Here is a 19,163-nt window from a genome sequence, read left to right as displayed (position 1 = left end):
CCCTCTTTGTGGAGGCTTGATTCAGTTATGCCCAAGCAGCTGGGGAGCATCGTCTCGGATGCCTCCTGCAGCCCGGTGCCCGGGCAGCCATGCTGTCAGCCTGTCTGCTGTCTGATTGGCCAGTGGAGCTGGACCAGATGGCTGCCGGGCCCTGGCTGCATGGGAGGGGCACATTGCACACCTGGGCCTGTCTGGCCCTTGCCTTGTGGGCACCAGCTTTTGATGGGAGATCCAGGAGCTTAGATCTGGAATCTGGGATTTCTGGGCCCAGTTGAAGGAAAGGCCCTCTGTTGGTGCGTTCTGTAATCAGTTCTTCAGAGTTGTCAGCCCTTCTGACTGCGGGGCAGGGGAAGGCTGGGTGGGATGGCTTCCTCCCAGACCAGAGAGAGCAGCCTGCCTGCCGTGTGGCGGCCAGGTCCTGGGTATTCTGGCCAAGTGGAAGGGACTGAAGACAAGAGAAGGGCACCTGGGAGCAGAGGAAACGTCTCTCGGGGAATCCATGGGGCTCTCTGTGAGGGGCCTGTGTTTGGTTGAGCTTATGTGGGTGTGTGGGTGTCCTGTGCCTCTCTGGACTTACGGGACACTTGTTCCCTCTGATTGGAACACTTTTTCCTCCCCAGTTTCCTCTTCTCCCGTCTTCTCCTTGCTCACAGGGAACCCTGTTGCTCCTTGCCGATGCCATACAAGTTCTGTCTCAGGGCCTCTGTTCTGGCTGTTCCCTTTGCCTGGAATGCTGTTCCCTCTCTGTCCACTAACCTTTTCAATGAGGCTGCTCTGTTTTATTCTGCAGCCTGGCCTCACTTACCTTGCCATTTTCTTTCTCTTTCTTTTTTCTCTATAGAACTCATTACCTTATAATGTACTGTGAAAGTTATACTGATATTTATTAGGGTTATTTTAAAATACCTTCTCTCTCTGCTAGAATGTAGCTCCCTGAGGACAAGGACCTCTGCTCTGTTCACTACTAGAAGAGTGTCTGATACCCAGTAGGTGTTCAAAAAATAAGCAAATCTGTCAAAAGAGGGTCAGGCTAGTAGCAGACCCCACCTCACTGGGGTGTGGAGAACCCACTGGGTATTCTCTGGAAACTGGCTTTCCAATATACGAAGATCCACTGTTTCTCAAGTTTACTGTCAAAGGCTAAAGACCTATCTTGAGGGGAGGTAGGTTAAAGAGACTCGGAAGGCTGCATGAGAGGCCTCGCGGGAACAGACACGTGGCTTTCGCCTGTGCCGTTGGTGGGCCGGGTCAGCTGTTCACATGGTGACGTCTGCCTTAGTCGGCACCAGGATCTGTTGTGAGCTGAGCCTCTGGTGGCTTGTCAACAGTGAGAGTCAATGAACAGACGTGGACACTAGCTCTCTCAGGTAGATGGCCGGGGACGGTGTGACAGCTACACGCTGGGAAGAGGTGATGCGGCCATAGCAAACCCCAGCTGTGCTGCAGCCCGGGTCCACCGGAGTGTCCATGGAAATGAAGGACAGCTGTTTAGGGGCTGAAAGGAGGATGAAAAATGTCATACCCCTCCCTGCGGCATGCCTGATAGGTAGGTTGCTCTGGATTCCCACTGAGGATGGGGGAACCATGGAGCTTGGTGGGCATCAGACGGCATGTACCCAAATTGCCTGCTTGTAGATAGAAGCCACTTACGATTCAGCCTTTTCTGCTGCATCCTGACTCTGACTTTCTTTACCCTAACCCTGTCATGCTTAAAGTCTGCCTTCCTCCGACCTCTGTTCTCCAAGGCCCTGGGTTCTACACTGGCCGAGGATGTGTGTGATCGGACTCAACCGTGCGTGTGGGTGGGCGCTCAGAGTTGCTAACGACTCCCACGCGCAGTCCCAGTTATCTTGGAAGAAGAGGCACTGCAACCAGAGGTTTATCTATCTTGACAATCATCAGGAGGGACTTTTCAGTGATTAAAGAGCCGTTTCCCGCTGACATGTTGAGACCAACAGCCTCCAAGTCATATCAGGGAGGAGCTGACAGGCAGAGCCCTGGGAGAGTGGCTGGCCCTGGCCAAGCCTGTGTCTGGGGCAGTCTGCATGGAGCGTACAGGCTCTGGTGAGACCATCCTGGCACTTCCCTTCGCAGTGGCTGCACGCCTGGGACATTGTTTATCGTCCTGGTCAATGTTGTGGGAATAGGTTGGCTTGAGTTTGGGTACAACTGCCATGTACGAGTTACTTTACAATTGTTTCCAGAACTTGGAACAATGAGAGGAACTAGAGGACTCAGGAAGGAGAGAATAGCCCTCCCTTTCTATGTGGGAATGTCCTGGGTCAAGAGAATGGACTTCAGTACTCAGGGGCTTCCTTCTTACAGAAAGGAATAGAGGGTCCACAGGAGGTCAGATTTTAGAGGAAAGCAGAGCTTGGGGGGAAGATGAGAATGAATTAAGATACTTTCAGATGCAAATGATTAAGAGATCCGACCCCAAATACCTTAAGCAAAGTAGGGGATTTTTTTTATTGGCTTTAGGGTCCCAGGGTAGAGGTCTGGCTCACATGGCACCATCGGTACTCTGTCACTCCAGACCCTGGCTCCGTCCTCTGGCAGGGGAAGATGCTACCGACAGCCTCCCACTCTCGTGCTCCCCTCCGGACACCAGCACTGGGTCGAAACAGATTCCTGTGTCCCTGCTCATGTAGAGAACACATAAGACTGGTCCGTTGTTGTCATAAGCCATCCCCAGGCCAGTTCCCTTGGCCAGTGGGCTGGGCCAGGTGGGTGTGGTGGAAAGGACACTGAACTGATGGAACTTCATGACCCTGTGGAGCACAGGGCCCACGGCAGCCTCAGGAACACTCCATTTCCTCCCTTGCCCCGCCCCGCCCTGCCTGGGGGCTCATCTCTCTTCATGGCCAAGGGTTACTCACTTTGGATTAGAATGAGAAGGTGAAAATTTATAAGACTAGATGCAAATTTTTTTTTTGTTGCAATCCAGGTTAATTGTGCATGTGGGGAAACTGCTGAGAAATCGCTCCCATCCAGTGACTGCTGGCTGCCTCCTGCCCCCTTCTTGAACAGAGGTGCGTATAGCGGTTACCTTGTGCCTGTCCCCCTGCTGTGTGTTGGGTGTGTAGGGGGCAGATAGTGTGTCACTCTAGTTTACAGGTGTGTAGATCGATATCCATGGAAGAGGGGCCATCCCTGTGGGGCCTTCTTGGCCTCTGGGCCTGGTAGAGATGGGAAGGTCCCGGGTGTCAAGTGGAAGCTGTAATGGGTGAGACCTGGGGACCCCGGCCCAAGGTCCATGAGGCATTCGTGTGTTGGAGTGCGGAGCCGGGGCGGTGTGGCTGAGGTGGAGTTGTTTTAGCTGCGGCAGAGTGTTTTTGACAGATGCCCATGGTGATACTTCTTGTTCTCCTTGCTCTGGTTGCATTGTGACCTGCTAGTCCACCACGAAGAGGTGAAATCTTTGTCTCCCCTACCCCTCCCGCCCCCTTGAACCTGGGTAAGTCCTTGTAACTGTTTCGGTCACAGAACAGGAAAGTGGTGCTGTGACGTCAAGGTCGAGAGAGCCGGCTCCTAACCAGCTGGCCTTCTTTGAGGAGAAACTGGGCTCTGTGGTGTGGGGAAGGCTGGGCCACGTGGGAAGGCCACACGCAGGTGTTTTGGCCACCTGACCAGCATTGATCACTAGACATCTGGGTGAGCGAGACTTAGGTCTCCAGCTCCAGGCACCATGTGACCCTGACGGCAGGAGAGAGTCTCAAAGAGAACTGCCTGGCTGAGCCACCCGCCCCCTAACCGAGTGATAATGGTGATGATAACAATGGTGATAAAGTAAATGTCTGTTGTTTCATGTGACAAACTTTGAGGTGGTATTTTATTTTACACGCTGTAAATAATGAGGACAGTTGATATGGAGATTCAACGGGAATTTTCACAGTCTACAGCTTTGACGTGAGCTAGGGCCGTGACTCCTTAAACCCTTGAATACATTTGAAGACATCCAATTTGGTTTGGAAGGAGGCTGCTTTGTGAGTGGGGTAAGTTAGGGAAGTCAAAGTGGTCGTTAAACAGGTGGTTGCATTTTTTTTTATAATTTTATTTTTTTAATGGGGTGACATCAATAAATCAGGATACATATATTCAAAGATAACATGTCCAGGTTATCTTGTCGTTCAATTATGTTGCATACCCATCACCCAAAGTCAGATTGTCCTCTGTCACCTTCTATCTAGTTTTCTTTGTGCCCCTTCCCCCCCTTTCCCTTTCCCTCTCCCCCCTCCCCCCTAACCACCACACTCTTATCAATGTCTCTTAGTCTCACTTGGAAGAACAGAGATCGAGGGACATTTTGGCTGGCAGTGTAATTAACAACTCAGAAACTTCCTGGGGAGGGGGACTAGACTCTCCAGTTCCCAATATCTAACGTCTCTGGATTAAGTTGAGGTCTTGTGAAGGAGCATAAACTCGTGGACCTTTTTTTTAATTTTTTTTTATTATTATTATTTTTTATTTTTTTATTAAATTTAATGCAGTGACATTGATAAATCAGGGTACATATGTTGGGAGAAAATATCTCTAGATTATTTTGACATTTGATTGTGCTGTATACCCCTCCCGCAAAGTTAAATTGTCTTCTGTCACCTTCTATCTGGTTTTCTTTGTGCCCCTCCCCTCCCCTAACCCCTCTCTCCTTCTTCACCCCCTCCCCCCTCCCCCAACCCCCCCGCCCCTGTTGCCATCACATTCTTGTTCATGTCTCTGAGTCTCATTTTTATGTCACTTCTATGTATGGATTCATCTCAGTTTTTTTTCTGATTTACTTATTTCACTCCGTATAATGTTATCAAGGTCCATCCATGTTATTGTAAATGATCCGATGTCATCATTTCTTATGGCTGAGTAGTATTACATAGTATATATGTACCAAAGCTTTTTAATCCACTCGTCCTCTGACGGACACTTGGGCTGTTTCCAGATCTTCGCTATTGTGAACAATGCTGCCACAAACATGCGGGTACATTTCTCCTTTTCGAGCCGTTCTATGGTGTCCTTGGGGTATATTCCTAAAAGTGGGATAGCTGGGTCAAAAGGCAGTTCGATTTTCAGTTTTTTGAGGAATCTCCATACTGTTTTCCATAGTGGCTGCACCAGTCTGCATTCCCACCAGCAATGCAGGAGGGTTCCCTTTTCTCCACATCCTTGCCAGCACTTATTCTGTGTTGTTTTGTTGATAAGCGCCATTCTGACTGGTGTAAGGTGATATCTCATTGTGGTTTTAATTTGCATTTCTCTAATGATTAGTGATGTTGAGCATTTTTTCATATGCCTATTGGCCATCTGTATGTCCTCTTTGGAGAAGTGTCTATTCATCTCTTTTGCCCATTTTTGGATTGGGTTGTTTGTCTTCCTGGTGTTGAGTTTTACAAGTTCTTTATAAATTTTGGTTATTAACCCCTTATCAGACGTATTGTCAAATATATTCTCCCATTGTGTAGTTTGTCTTTTTATTCTGTTCTTATTGTCTTTAGCTGTGCAAAAGCTTTTTAGTTTGATATAGTCCCATTTGTTTATCCTGTCTTTTATTTCACTTCCCCATGGAGATAAATCAGCAAATATATTGCTCCGAGAGATGTCGGAGAGCTTACTGCCTATGTTTTCTTCTAAGATGCTTGTGGTTTCACGGCCTACATTCAAGTCTTTTATCCATTTTGAGTTTATTTTTGTGAGTGGTGTAAGCTGGTGATCTAGTTTCATTTTTTTGCAGGTAGCTGTCCAATTTTCCCAACACCATTTGTTAAAGAGGCTGTCTTTACTCCATTGTATTTCCTTACCTCCTTTGTCAAATATCAGTTGTCCATAGAACTGTGGGTTTATTTCTGGGTTCTCTGTTCTGTTCCATTGATCTATATGCCTGTTCTTATGCCAGTACCAGGCTGTTTTGAGTACAATGGCCTTGTAGTATAACTTGATATCAGGAAGTGTGATACCTCCCACTTTATTCTTCTTTTTTAAGATTGCTGAGGCTATTCGTGTCCTCTTTTGGTTCCATATAAATTTTTGGAATATGTGTTCTATATCTTTGAAGTATGTCATTGGTATTTTAATTGGTATTGCATTGAATTTATAAATTGCTTTGGGTAATATAGACATTTTAATGATATTTATTCTTCCTAACCATGAGCACGGTATATGCTTCCACTTGTTTGTATCTTCCTTGATTTCTTTTATCAATGTTTTGTAATTTTCCGAGTACAAGTCTTTAGTCTCCTTGGTTAAGTTTACTCCTAGGTACTTTATTTTTTTGGTTGTAATTGTGAAGGGGATTGTTTCCTTAATTTCTCTTTCTGACTGTTCATTGTTGGTGTATAAAAATGCTTTTGATTTCTGAGTATTGATTTTATATCCTGCCACTTTGCTGAATTTATTTATCAGGTCCAGTAGTTTTTTGACTGAAACTCGTGGACCTTAATGGGGACTCCATCGGTCCCCATCACTGCAGTCTTTCTTGATGAGATGTGTCCAGCCTCTCTACCTCTTCCAAGCCTTCCATTGCCCTGTCCTCCCTGGTCACTCTCACTCTGGTGAGCATCTGTCCCGTGTGACTTAGCTCTTCCCTGCAGCATTTCCGTCTGCTGCCCACAGGACAGATGCCTTAGTCGGCAGGCTAAGCGGTCACTGTCTGGCCTCACTTTCCTGCAGGCTGCCTCCCCCACCTGCAGCCTTCCAGGAGAACTGGCGGTGCCACAAATACCTCGCACATTCTCTTCGGCCTTTGCTGATGCTGTTCCTCCCAGCAAAGTGCTCTCCCTGCTGCTCTCTTTTCTCTCCTCCCCTAAACCTTCCAATGGGAATTACACACACACTCCTCTCCCATGTCTACTCATCTTCATGTAGATCACCCTTTAGGAAGTCCCTTTCTCCAGGAAGCCTTCTATAATGCTTCCAGAACTAGGCTAGGGTTCTCCTATTCCTGTGCCTCTCCTTACTGCAGATTACTTCAGTCTCTTAAAATTGTCCCATTGCTGGTTCCATTTAGAAGGTGACATTTCTGAAAATGGAGACTGTGTTAGACTTATCTCAGCACCTGTTTTTGTCAGTCTTATGTCCCTTACAGCCTAGGACCTCCTATAGGCAGGCCAGCTTCCTCGTTCTACCCCATGGGGGTTCATAAAGACTATCGATTGACCCATAAGTTTTGCAGAGGGCATTCAGAGACCATACCGTCCAGGAGTTCATTAGTTTAGCACCCAGCCCCCAGCACTGAGCACTGAGCACACCACAACTAGAACCCAGCACCCATAACTGGACCCCAGCCCCCAGCACCTAGCACTCAGCACCCAGCACTACCACCAAGCACCTAGCACACAGCCCCCAGAACCTAGTGCTCAGTACCCAGCACTACCACCAAGCACCTAGCACCCAGCCCCAGCACCTAGCACTGAGCACACCACAACTAGAACCCAGCCCCCAGCACCTAACACCTAGCACCCAGCACCCATAACTGGACCCCCAGCCCCAGCAACTAGCACTCAGCATCCAGCACTACCACCAAGCACCTAGCACCCAGCCCCCCAGCAGCTAGCCCCCCAGCCCCCAGCACCTAGCGCTCAGCACCCAGCACCTAGTGTCCAGCCCCCAGCCCCCAGCAGCTACCACCCAGCATATAGCACCCAGCACCTAGCACCCAGCACCTAGCCCCCAGCAGCTAGCACCCAGCTCAAGATCTGGCATGTACTCAGTACCCAGTGGAAGTGTGGAGGGTGAGTGGAGGTCGGTGAGGGGAAGCGAGGTTTCCCAGCTGGAGCAGCAAACACAGCTCCTGACCCAGGCTCTGTGATTGGACCTGCTGCCACCACACAAGCCCCACTTGACTGAAGACGCCCAGTAGCTGGGCCAGGATGAGGAGGCTCTCCAGGGTCACCGTAGGGTTCCTTTTTCCTGGTCAGTCCTGCTGGCAGATGGGTTTCCAGAGCCCAGAGCCATCCCATCATTGGCAAAGAGAAGGGGCCATTGGGGGAAATCCTAATTTCTCTGTGTGGAAAATGTCCCTCGTGTCCCTCCTGGAGAAGGCCAGTGTGTGGGTACCCCTCGTGGTGAGCTAGCTAAGCCCAGTCTCAGTAATGGGCAGGTGCACGGGCCCGAGGATGGCACATGACCTTGACTCAGAGAACTTCCATGGCCAAGGAGTAGCTATGCTCAGGGCTTGGTTCCCAGGGAACTAAAAGGAAGTGGTGAAGGAGGGTGGAGTCCAAGAAGCCTTCTCTTGTTTGCAGGGTCACAGGTGGTCCACTGTGTGACCAGTCTTGAGGTCCAGGGTCACTGAACCCTGACATCTGCCCTGGTGGAGGTCTTCGCCTGCTGGAGTCTCTTTCCCATGCCAGACGTGAGGGATACCGCGGTTAAAAAAGATGGTTTCTGCCCTCAAGGTGTTCAGCAATACTAGTAGGGCGAGCAAACAGATGATTTAGAAATGATGCTATAGTGTGATCTCAGATACTTGAGTTGCACAAAGACTAGCTTTTAGCCAATCTTGGCAGGTCAGGAACTGTTGCCACGCAGCTGAGACCTGCAGTAACGTTCCTCCAAGTGAGGGTGCCAGCCAATCTCAGGCTCCCTCTGTTGGAGTGAGCACAAGAGAGAATTAGAGGGAATGCAGGCCCTGGGTCTGAAGGGGACAGTGGCCCCGCTCCCTAAGCGCCGAGCCTGTGTGCTGCCGGCCAGGTGCCCGTTCTTTCTTTCTGTGCCTCAGGACGAGGCTGGGCTCACACGCGTGTCCGAGTGACCCCTGCTGAAGCCAGAGGGCTGCAGGGCTCTGAGCCATCAGCCTGGTCTGTGTCATTAACTCCCTGGCAGGGTCACGGTGGCAGAACTGCTTATCCGGCCTCTGCTGGGACAGAACAGGGCGATTCTGACCTGCCAGGCCAGCCTGTCTCCACTTTCCTCCCTGGATCTGGGCAAGTGAGAATAAACACAGCAGACTTTTAGTCCGGCCTCTAGGGAACTCAGTCTTGACCTGCCAAGGCCATTTCTGGGCACTCTCCGCCGCTCTTCAGCCAGACTGCCGTGTTTGTGCCGAAGAGGTTGAGCTCATTAAAGATCGGGTGTGGATACCCTGACCTCAGCTCTTGGCTGGGAGGGTCTTGGGGAGCATCACATCCCGACGTCCTCTCATGAAGATCCCCAGCAAGGACACTTCCTGGAATCACGCACTAGAATGACAGGGGCTGTGGTTTTAAATGACACCTCTCGGCATCACCTTCTGCCCAGGTGTGTTTGCGTGTGTGGGAACAGTGTAGCCTAACCATGTAGTATTGAAGCAGACACATGACTGGAAACCAGGGCTCCCCAATCCCATCTTCCAGCCCCTGCTTGGATGCTTCTAATTATGGGACTTCCTGCCACGCATGGCATCTGTTTATGTTGATCCTTAGAGGGAAGGCCTGCCTCCATGAACTTATACCATTGGTTCCTGTTGGAGGGAGGAGCCTAAGCTCTGGAGTCAGACAAACCTAGATTTTAATTTCCCTCTCCCCTTTAATGCATACACATCCTTGTCAAGATACCACTTCTAAGAACGATCTTTCCCATCTGCAAAATGGGGATAGTTATGCCTACTTCTCAGAGCTGGTGCAGGGACAGTGGACGAAATGATCCTAGAGAGCTTATCCAGAGGTGTGGCTCGCCACTCAGCACTTGCCCCTTTCCTCAGGCCTCTGTGGCCCCAGGGACCACTGGCTTCCCCTTCTGCAAGGCGTTGCCTCAGTGACGTGAAGATGCTTCTCACATCCCCTCTGTTTCTCTATAATAAATGGAGACATCAGTGCATTTTTATTAAACACGCAGACCCAGCAGGACAGGTGAGCTTTCATCTGCTCAACGCTGCTGGTGCAAAGTGCCAGAAACTGGGAGGGTTTTACAACAGAAACTTATCTTCTCACAAGTTCAGAGGCTAGAAGTCCAAGATCACAGTGCCAGCAGGGCTGGGTTCTTCCGAGACCCATCCCCTTGGCTTGTACATGGCTGTCTTTTCCCTGTGTCTTCATGTGGTCTCCCCTCCACGTGCTCCTGTATCCTAATCACCTCCTATAACGATACCAGTATATTGGATAAGGGTTCACTCATTTTACCTCCATTGCCTCTTCAAAGACTGCATCTCCAAATGCACTCACACTGAAGATGCCGGTGGTTGAGACTTCAGTGTACAAATGTTGGGAGGGGAGGGCACGATTCAGTCCACAACAAGATGTTATAGGACCCAGGTGTTTAAGATAGTTGAGCTGAAGTGACAAGCTGGAGGTGATCTGTTTTTGCCTGTTCTTTATTGAGTAGCCTGGTGGCCCTGTCCTGAGGCTCAGCTGGGTGGGAGCTGCCCACCCTGGGCCTGGGCCACTGGCAGAGCTCAGCCGTGTGTGGACAGCTCTGCCCTCTCGACTGAGTGGCCATGGAGCACATTTCCATTGCTGACACCTTGACATGTTTTATGGGGCTAATTCCTGCTTGTCAGCAGCCATGGTTCTTAATCAGCTGCTTGTTCATTTCTCTAAGGCTCCTGACACTTCTGACGGGCTGCAGAGCATTTGGTGTGGTGCAGAGACCCGTGCACTCTCGGATCCAAGTGCACTCACGCCCTGGGACTCGGCCAGCATTCCCGACGCCTGCCATTATTCTTAGCCTTGAAATGGTGGGAGCAGGCGTTTCAAAACCAGACTGAGGTTTCTGAAAACATATTTTGGCCTTCCTGCCTACCTATTTTTATTTCCTTCATATTTGGAAAGAGAAAATTCCCAGACATGGGCCTGGGAATCGGGCTGTTCTCTGACCAGGCTGCTCCAGGTTCCCACCTCGGGCCTCTGCCGGGAGGTGCTTTTCTGCATTCTGCACCATGGCCTCCCCACCTGCGAGTCGATGGTCACCCCGCCCAGGGAAGGCCTCGGTGGTGGTGGCTCTGGTTCTAGCCGCTGCTTCTGGGTTCTTGCAGTTATGGCCCTTCCAGGTGAGCAGAGGCGCAGGGTTGTGGAGGTAGCTTCCCAAGTGGATGGGCTCTCTAGACCTGGGTCATGTTATATCGCTTAACTGGTGTTATGCTCCCCACGGACCCGTCCCACCCACCAGGCCCTGTAGACAGCAGGCAGGAAGCCGCCAACTTCACCCAGACTCTGCATCAGGAAAGTGAGGAATGTCTAGCTGTTGGCAGCCCCTGTCCTTCCTTCCCACCTTCTTGAATGTCCACTGGCCTGGGCCACCAGCGCCTGGGCATGATTCCTTCCCTCTCCGCCACATAGCACAGGGGACATGAACCCAAAGGAAGGTTTCCTGCTCTGCTATGTCTTTCCTGGATGCAAAGCGTGTCTCCGCTGCCTGACTTTGGGGTGCCTAAGTGATGTCATCCGTGGGTACAGGCGGAGGGTCATTTGCCTTTTTCACTCTAAAGAGACAGCTTAGGTGACGGGGCTGTTTGGATGAAGTCAGACCCCTGCTGAAGGAGTCCCGATAACCCGTCTATCAGCAAGAGTGTTTGGTGTGAGCACAGAACAGCCGCAAACATCTGTTTGAACACGTTCTCCCCTTGCTGTGCCGATTCTGGGACAGGCCAGGGTGCTCACTTGTTTTGTCCCCTCCGGCCCTTTGCAGTGGTGGTGTGTTTGAGAGTAAGTGTGCATTTATTTCATAAAAGTTTTCTTTTTTTGAAGGGAAAATAATTTACTAAAATATTCACTCACCCTTGCCCCAACCAAGTTCAGTGGGATGAGCCCTTTGTCTTGGTGGGAGGAGCACAGGCCAGGAGCTGGCATCGTACTCGGGAGAAGGAGAGGGTCAACAGTGGGAACTGAGCCCCTCTAGGACTCTTTCAGATGTGACCGGTGGCACAGTGAGTTCTCCTAAATCCACAGCAGGCCAGGGCCAGGTGGGCGATCTCATGTGTGTGTAGTCTGAATCCAGGCATGGCAGAGAATGTGTCTTCAGTATCCCATGGGTAGTCTTATGACCACCTCCATGTGGCTCCAGGGGTTAGAGGTGGATCAATGGGTGGACATTACAGTGTGGCCAATTTCAGCTTGTCGTAAGGCCCGACCTCCTGTGCAGAGATGTTGGTGCAGGTGGGGAGCTGGGCAGTCAAGGGATGGGTGACCACTTCACTGGGATGTGTCTAGGTGACCGAATGCTGAGGACCCCTCTTCATCCACCTAGACTTTACGCTTCGCCTGGAGCACAGCAGCTGGGGCTCCTCCCTCTCTCCCTTCCTCCCTTTTTTTTCCTTGGAGTTTCTGTTCTCTCCCTACTGTCCACATTGGTGACGGCTCTCTCTGAGACAGCTGCCGAAAGGCAAGTTGTGAGACAGAACTCAGTGTCCCAGCTGCTGTCCCCTCCCAGCCTGTGGGTCTGCTCTCCCGGCAGCGTTGCTCCAGGCCATGACTGTCTCCTCACTCTCGCTGTGAGCCCGAGCTGATGCCACAACCCCGCCTGCCCCCCACCCCCTTGCGTGTGGCCTCGGTGACGGAGTTTCAGCATGGAGAGGGGCAGGCTGGAGGGTGCGGTGGGGACAGGACACCAGGCAGACCCCCACCCCGACAGCTGGGTCCAGTTCCCTCCTGGAAGCAGGTTGTCCCCTTAGCAGAAGGGGTCCTGATAAGGATTCTTGGTCCCCTCAATCGTTGCCTCCAAAAGCTGAGGTCGGAAGGAATTTCCTCATTCTACCTACATGCAACTTCAATTCAGCTCAATTTTCTAGGTTCTTTTCTACAGGTAATTATCTGGGGATCCAAACATTCTTTTCCAGCCACCTGCCCCTTCTGGTCTCACTCACTGCTTTTCCTCGACTCCAGGTCTCCGTCACTCCTGCCCGCTGCTGCCTCTCTTTCCAGACAAGGGTTCAGGGGCCCTGGCAGGGCCGTGGACTGTCTGTGACGGGAAAAGAGCCTGGGTGAATAGGATCAGTCCTCCCGCCAAGGGCTGGCTGCAGGGGCCACCCCAGTGGGACAGAAGAGCACCGTGGACCTTTTAGGAGAACTGGTGGGCTCCAGGCAGAGTCGGATCAGCCGAGCCTCCTGTGTCATTGAGTAGACTCAGCAAGAAGGGGGACCCAAGCCCTGAATAGCTGCATGGCCTCATTTCTGTGAGAACTAGTCTCATCAGTCACTGTACTGCTCTGGGAAGACCTGGCTTTGCAGTTTCTGGAGGAACTTAGATAACCTCGAGGAGATTGGGGTGGCACAATAACCCAGGTCAGCCCACAGACTACAGAATCCAAGTTTCCTCGGCCCCTGCACTCCCTGGGAGCTCTCTCCTTAAAATGACTGTCACTGGTCAGTGAGGGGAAGCACACTGGGTGAGGCTATATGGTTGGGACTGAAGTCCGAGCAGAGAAGGATGAAAACATCTGTGTGGTCCTGGGCCATCAGGTGGCCTGGGTCCATTGCTTAGCCTTTCTCTGTTCTACCTCGAGGGAAATTGGATGACTTTTATATTGTCACCGTTTCAAAAATGAGGCCTCGGGGCACATTTCACAATTTATGTAGTTGACTTCCTGTGCATTTGATACTTCTCCTTCTAATGCTTATGTTTCTATATAGTAGTCAGGGCAGTCTGGGGAGCATTCTATGTTCTGCACCAGCATCGATGGACAGTAAAAAAGGCACCAAGGTGGCATTTAGCTGATGGGGTTCAGAGTGACTCTCTGATGAGTTTAGGGTTGACATGGAATTCAGATCCTGATCCTGGCACCCACAGGTCTGGAGAAGAGAAGACAAGGCCTAGGAAGGAAGTAGGTAACATAGTGGGGAAGGCGAGGAGGCTGAGCTGTAGGCAGCCAAGGCTGGGATGCTAGGAGGGTGCACTTCTGAGATGAAGGTGAGCACAGCCATGAAAACTGGGAGCACCGTGATGGGCATTTGTGAGGATGGCCAATCAGGGCAGGAAATGGACTCTTGAGGGAGGGGCTTGGGAAATGTGGAGGAAAGGGATGCTGGCCAGAGCTTAAAGGTGCACAGATGTGAATACAGACATAGTGAGGCAGCGGAGGGCATGGTAACAGTGCCCGTCTTTTGTGGAGAACCTCTCCAGGGCCAGGAGCTTTGCATGAACCACTCTCATCCTTATCACTGCGCTGGGTGGGTGAGGGGTGTGCAATAATTCCCCATTTCTGAATGAGGAAACTGGCAGTGTTCCTCACTGGTCAGTGTCAGCTGAGATTTGAGTCTGATTTACTTGATTTGAAAGTTCTCAGTCATTTCATGTGGCCTTTGGCAGACTCAGAACGCATGATTTCCAAGGAGGGTTTCTCAGAAGCAAGTAAACTCAAGGCTCTTGAGGCATCCAAGGCCCAGACAAGGCAGGGAGGGTTTCCTAAAGCCATCATGCCAGAGAGGAAGGGGAAGTTGGAACCCCAGTTCTCCAGACTTGTGGTCGAGTGCATTTTCAACCAGCGTGCCCCTAAGAACTGTTAAAATACGCAGTGGTTGACTGTTTAGTCAGGGGCACTGACCTCTTTTCTCTTAGTTTCTCAAGTAAAGAAATGCCACCACAACGCTAGCCATCCGGTGTGAATAAATCAAAATTATACCTATATTTCTTTTGGTCAGATTGGCCAAAAATAAATTTTTTGTATGCTGAAGAATTTTAGTAATTAGTTTATGTGTGCCAGGAGGCAAAAAGGCCTGAAAATCTCTGTGTTAGTAGAATGACAGGATCCCAGCCTTGAAACAGTGTTGCGTATTGCCACACCTGTTGTGTGCTATCTTTGATGGTTATTATCTTTGGCAGCTCTGTAGCGACACAAATGAATTCTACATGAATTTTGAAGTTATTCAAACATATTTATTCATAACATGTTATTCATAACATATTTATACAGCCAAGAGAAGCCCAGAGAAATAGCTTCTGCTTTTTTGGCTGTGACCCTGCATTTTACATTGTGTCTCATTATACACATATGTATGTATATATACATTATAAATATAACTGAAACATATGTTTTATGAAATAATACTTACCCTTACTATGTGTGATCCACTTTGATATTTTCCTAGTCTCATCTACTCTATTCTGTTTTGTTAAAAACATGCTGGTTGTGAACCGTTTAAATTGATTTTATGACAAATTAATGGTTCATGACCCACAGTTGGAGACAATGTGACCTAAGCAATGTCTTAATCAGACATGGTTTCAGGAAAAAGTCATTACAGAGGCAATGTAAAGTTGCCAATTATCTTTGGTCATAAATGTTAAAATAGTAAGCTTTGAGTTTCATAGCATAAAAAAAAAAAGAAAAGAAAAGAAAAGAAAAAGAATGGTGTACATATAAAAAATCAAATGGTGCAGGCTTGGATTCTCTCCAGACCACAGCTGATCTGTGATGCTCCCGCTAGTGTGTGAGGCTGGGTTTTCTTCTCTGCCTGGATTGCTGAACTGACTGGAAGGCCTACAGAGGCAGCAAGAGTGGTTGCCTCAGGTACTAGACACTGGGCTCAGGACTGACCTCTCCCACCATAACCCAGGCACATTATGTCTGGTTGAAGGCTCTATGAGTTTCCCCAAGTGTGCACATTGGACACTTATCTCATGTGCTGGTGTGTAATTAAGGTCTGATGCTTTACAGGTTCCTAGAATCATGATGGTAGGCATCTGACCTTCCAACACTCCTTGAAGAGCTTGTGCTAACTCACTTGATATTGCCAACTGCCTAAGGTTTGCATTATTCTATTTTCCACTTCCTCCTCTGTTTTAGTCCTTTTTCTCTGATACGGGCATGGGATGACTGTTCCCACTGACTCCTAAAATGATTCTCTCCATTGGTACTTGGTCTTCTAGCTCATAGAAAACAAGTTTCCTTTTCTTTTAGAATACACATTCCATCCATCCATCCATCCATCCAAAGTACTTGGAGTTAGGAAAGTTCTCTTTTATATATTATATTTAAACCAAGACCTGATTGGAGGCAGGTCATGTGTAGATCTGGCAGAACAAGATCTCAAAACAAAACAAAACAAACAAAACAATGGCAAGTATAAAGCCCTGGGACAGAAGAAAGGCTGCTTGTTTGAAGAATAAAAGAAGACCAAATTGGTTGAAGCAACAGATAAAGGTTGGAGAAGTGGGTGGCAATCAAAACATTAAACAACCAGCATGGCATAGACATTGCTCAAACAAAATAGACATGGCTGGGTAAAGGCCAAGTTATGTAGGACCTTGTGAGTATTAGTAAGGAGTTTAGAATTTACCATATTGCAGTGAGAAACCACAGGAAAGCTTTACAAAAGGGAGCAACACAATCAGATTTAAGATTTAAAAAGACTATACTATAAAACAATAATGAGATACCACTACATACCCATGAGACTGGCTAAAATCTAAATCATTGACAACACTAAATAGTGACAAAGATGTGGAGACACAGGAACTCTTATTCATTGCTGGTGGGGATGCAAAATGGTAGGAAAGGCAGTTTAGCAGTTTCTTTAAAAACTAAGCCTATGATTCAGCAATCATGTTTCTTGGTAATTACCCAAATCAATTAAAAACATCTGCCCACACAAAAACCTGCACATGGATGTTTATATCAGCTTTATTCAAAATTGCTCAAACTTGGAAGGAACCAAGATGTCCTTCAGTAGGTGGGTGGATAAGTAAGCTGTGGTACATCCAGACAATGGAATACTATTCAGTGCTAAAAAGAAATGACTATCAAGCCATGAAAACACATGGAAGGGACTTAAATGCATATTATGAAGTGAAAGAAGCCAATTTTAAAAGGCTACATATAGTATTATTCAAATTATATGATATTTTGGAATAGGCAAAACCATAGAGATAGGAAAAAGACCACTGGTTGGGAGAGAAGAAATGAGTAGGTGAAGCACAGAGGATTTTTAGGGCAGTAAACTACTCTGGATAGTACATACTGTAATGGTGGGTACAAGTCTATTAAAAAAGCTGAAAAGAGCAGTCTAGCTGCTGTGTAAAGAGTGGATTGTGTGGGACAAGAGAGGAGTCAAGGAACGCAGTTGAAAGGAACTAACAGTAGACTAGGTAAAAGATGTGAATGGCTGACGTTAGTATTTAGATAATAGGGGAAAAAGTAATAAAATTTGGGGTATATTGGGAGGTTCTGATGCCAGACTTTGCTGATGAATTAAATGTGGGATATGAAAGAAAAAGTGTAATCAGGGTTGACTTTAACATCACTGGATTCAACAATCGCATGAATGATTCTGCCATTGACTAAGATGAGGACATGGAGAACAGCAGATTTGAAGAATGAATGAGTGTGTGTGTGTGTGTGAGAGAGAGAGAGAGAGAGAGAGAGAGAGACAGACAGACAGGCAAAGAGACAGAGAGGTGTAGATATCAACAGACCTTTGGGCCATGTTAGGTCCGAAATGCCTATAATCACATGAAGGTTTGGTATCATCAAAATAATGATGGGCATGTCTGAGGTCATCCAGTAGTTGAGAAGAGATGAAGGCTGCAGACAGAGCTCTAGGTTGAGCACACAGCTGGAGAAAATGAGGTGGATAGAAGACCAGACAAGAATAATATCACAAGAGTCTAGAAAAGAATGCATTTCAACTTCCTGCTACTCAGAGTCTGAGTATGATGACGACAGAAACTTATTGGTGGTCCTAACAAAACATAAGTCATCGATAACCTTGATAAGAGCCATTTTTGTTGGGTAGTAGCGAGGTAAATCCAACTAGGGCGAGTTGAGGAAATAGCAAGAGATAAGAGAATAAGCTCAGGATCAAGGTCCCAGGAAGCTAAGAGGAGATGGATTCAGAGCAGAAAGAATGGCTTGCTATGCATGGAGAATAAAAATATTTTCTCCATATCCCTGTATCAGAGAGTGAGGGAGCAATTTGCTGAGAGTAAGGGGGTTTTAGGTGTTTGAGGAAAGTAGAGAAGTTATAAAATAGTTCTCTCAGGGACTTGAAAAGTGAATTGACTAGGCCAGAAAGTAGGATGACTGACAGTGTAATTTGTGCTTACAGATTTAAAAGGCAAATGCAATCAGCATGATTGTGATGTGATTTTCCCAGTAGTGTTGGGGGTTGGGTACAGACTTGGAGTAAGCAAGTAGCTGGGTTTGTCAAGGTGCAGGTCTTTCTGGGCTGGTGTGGTATGTAGAGAAAAGGAGCAGAAGAGATAAACATGCACAGGAAAGTGGACATAGTGCTGATCAAAGACCCGGAGCTGAATAAGAAGGAGGGTGAGAGTGTGTGTGTGTTTAAGATAGAGAGTGATAGTGATGAGAAAGAGGAAGGAACAATGGATTGAACATCTCAATGAGGTCTGAGTTCCTGGAGTAGGTGCTCTAAATTGAGGGAAGAGGTGGCCGAAGAATGGGGCTGCTTGATATTTCAGAGGTGATGCAGTTATTGGTTGAAATAACTGTTTGCAAAGATGTAAAGCACTACTGTGGGAGCTGGTGGCAGAGGTAAGAGGGAGGAAAAGATCACTGAATCTGTTGGGACCAAGAAATGGAGAGACCAGAGTGTTAGGATGGATCATCTGGGTGGATGTTAAAGTTGCCAAGAATGACAGGCGTGGTGGTGGAGAGAGAGAGACAGTGAGCCAAGTGCTAAAGTCATCAATGACTGAGAGGGAATGACAGGGAGGTCTGTGAGTGACCACCACAAGGTAGAGTGGTGGGTGGTGAAGTCTGATGACTTGTACTACACTGAAGCAGGAGCTCTGAAGGAGGAAGAAGAAATGATTTGGAAGAAGCAATGGGGCAAAGGACACATACGTTTCCTCCAGACTCCTAAGGACTGTAGTAGGAAAAAAAACCAAGGGAGGATTCTAGGGAAAGTGATAATTTCGGCATAGTAAGAACAAGATAAGGGAGAGAATGTCCCCAAAAGAAGTGATAGTTAAGTAGACCCTGGAAAGAGGGGACATGGTGTTAACTAAGCCAACAAGACAGGGAAGGATTTTTTATACAGAAGGAACCCCATGTGCAAATTGCCCAGAAACAAGAGAAAACATGACATAATTGAGAAAGCATGAAGGGCTCTTTAGGAGATGAACTTTGGGGGGATATAGAGAGTGGGCATGACAGCACTAAGAAAGATGTTGGGGTGCCATGTTGAAGAGCTGGGGCATGGGAGCCACTGGAGGGTTTTAAACAGGGGATCAAGGTTGTGTTTCAGAAAGATAACTTGAGTGGAGATTGGTTAGGAGGATGTTGCAAGTCTTGAAAGACAACTGGG

This window comes from Saccopteryx bilineata, chromosome 6, assembly GCF_036850765.1.
Source record: "Saccopteryx bilineata isolate mSacBil1 chromosome 6, mSacBil1_pri_phased_curated, whole genome shotgun sequence".
NCBI lineage: Eukaryota > Metazoa > Chordata > Mammalia > Chiroptera > Emballonuridae > Saccopteryx > Saccopteryx bilineata.
This window is presented reverse-complemented; position numbering follows the sequence as displayed.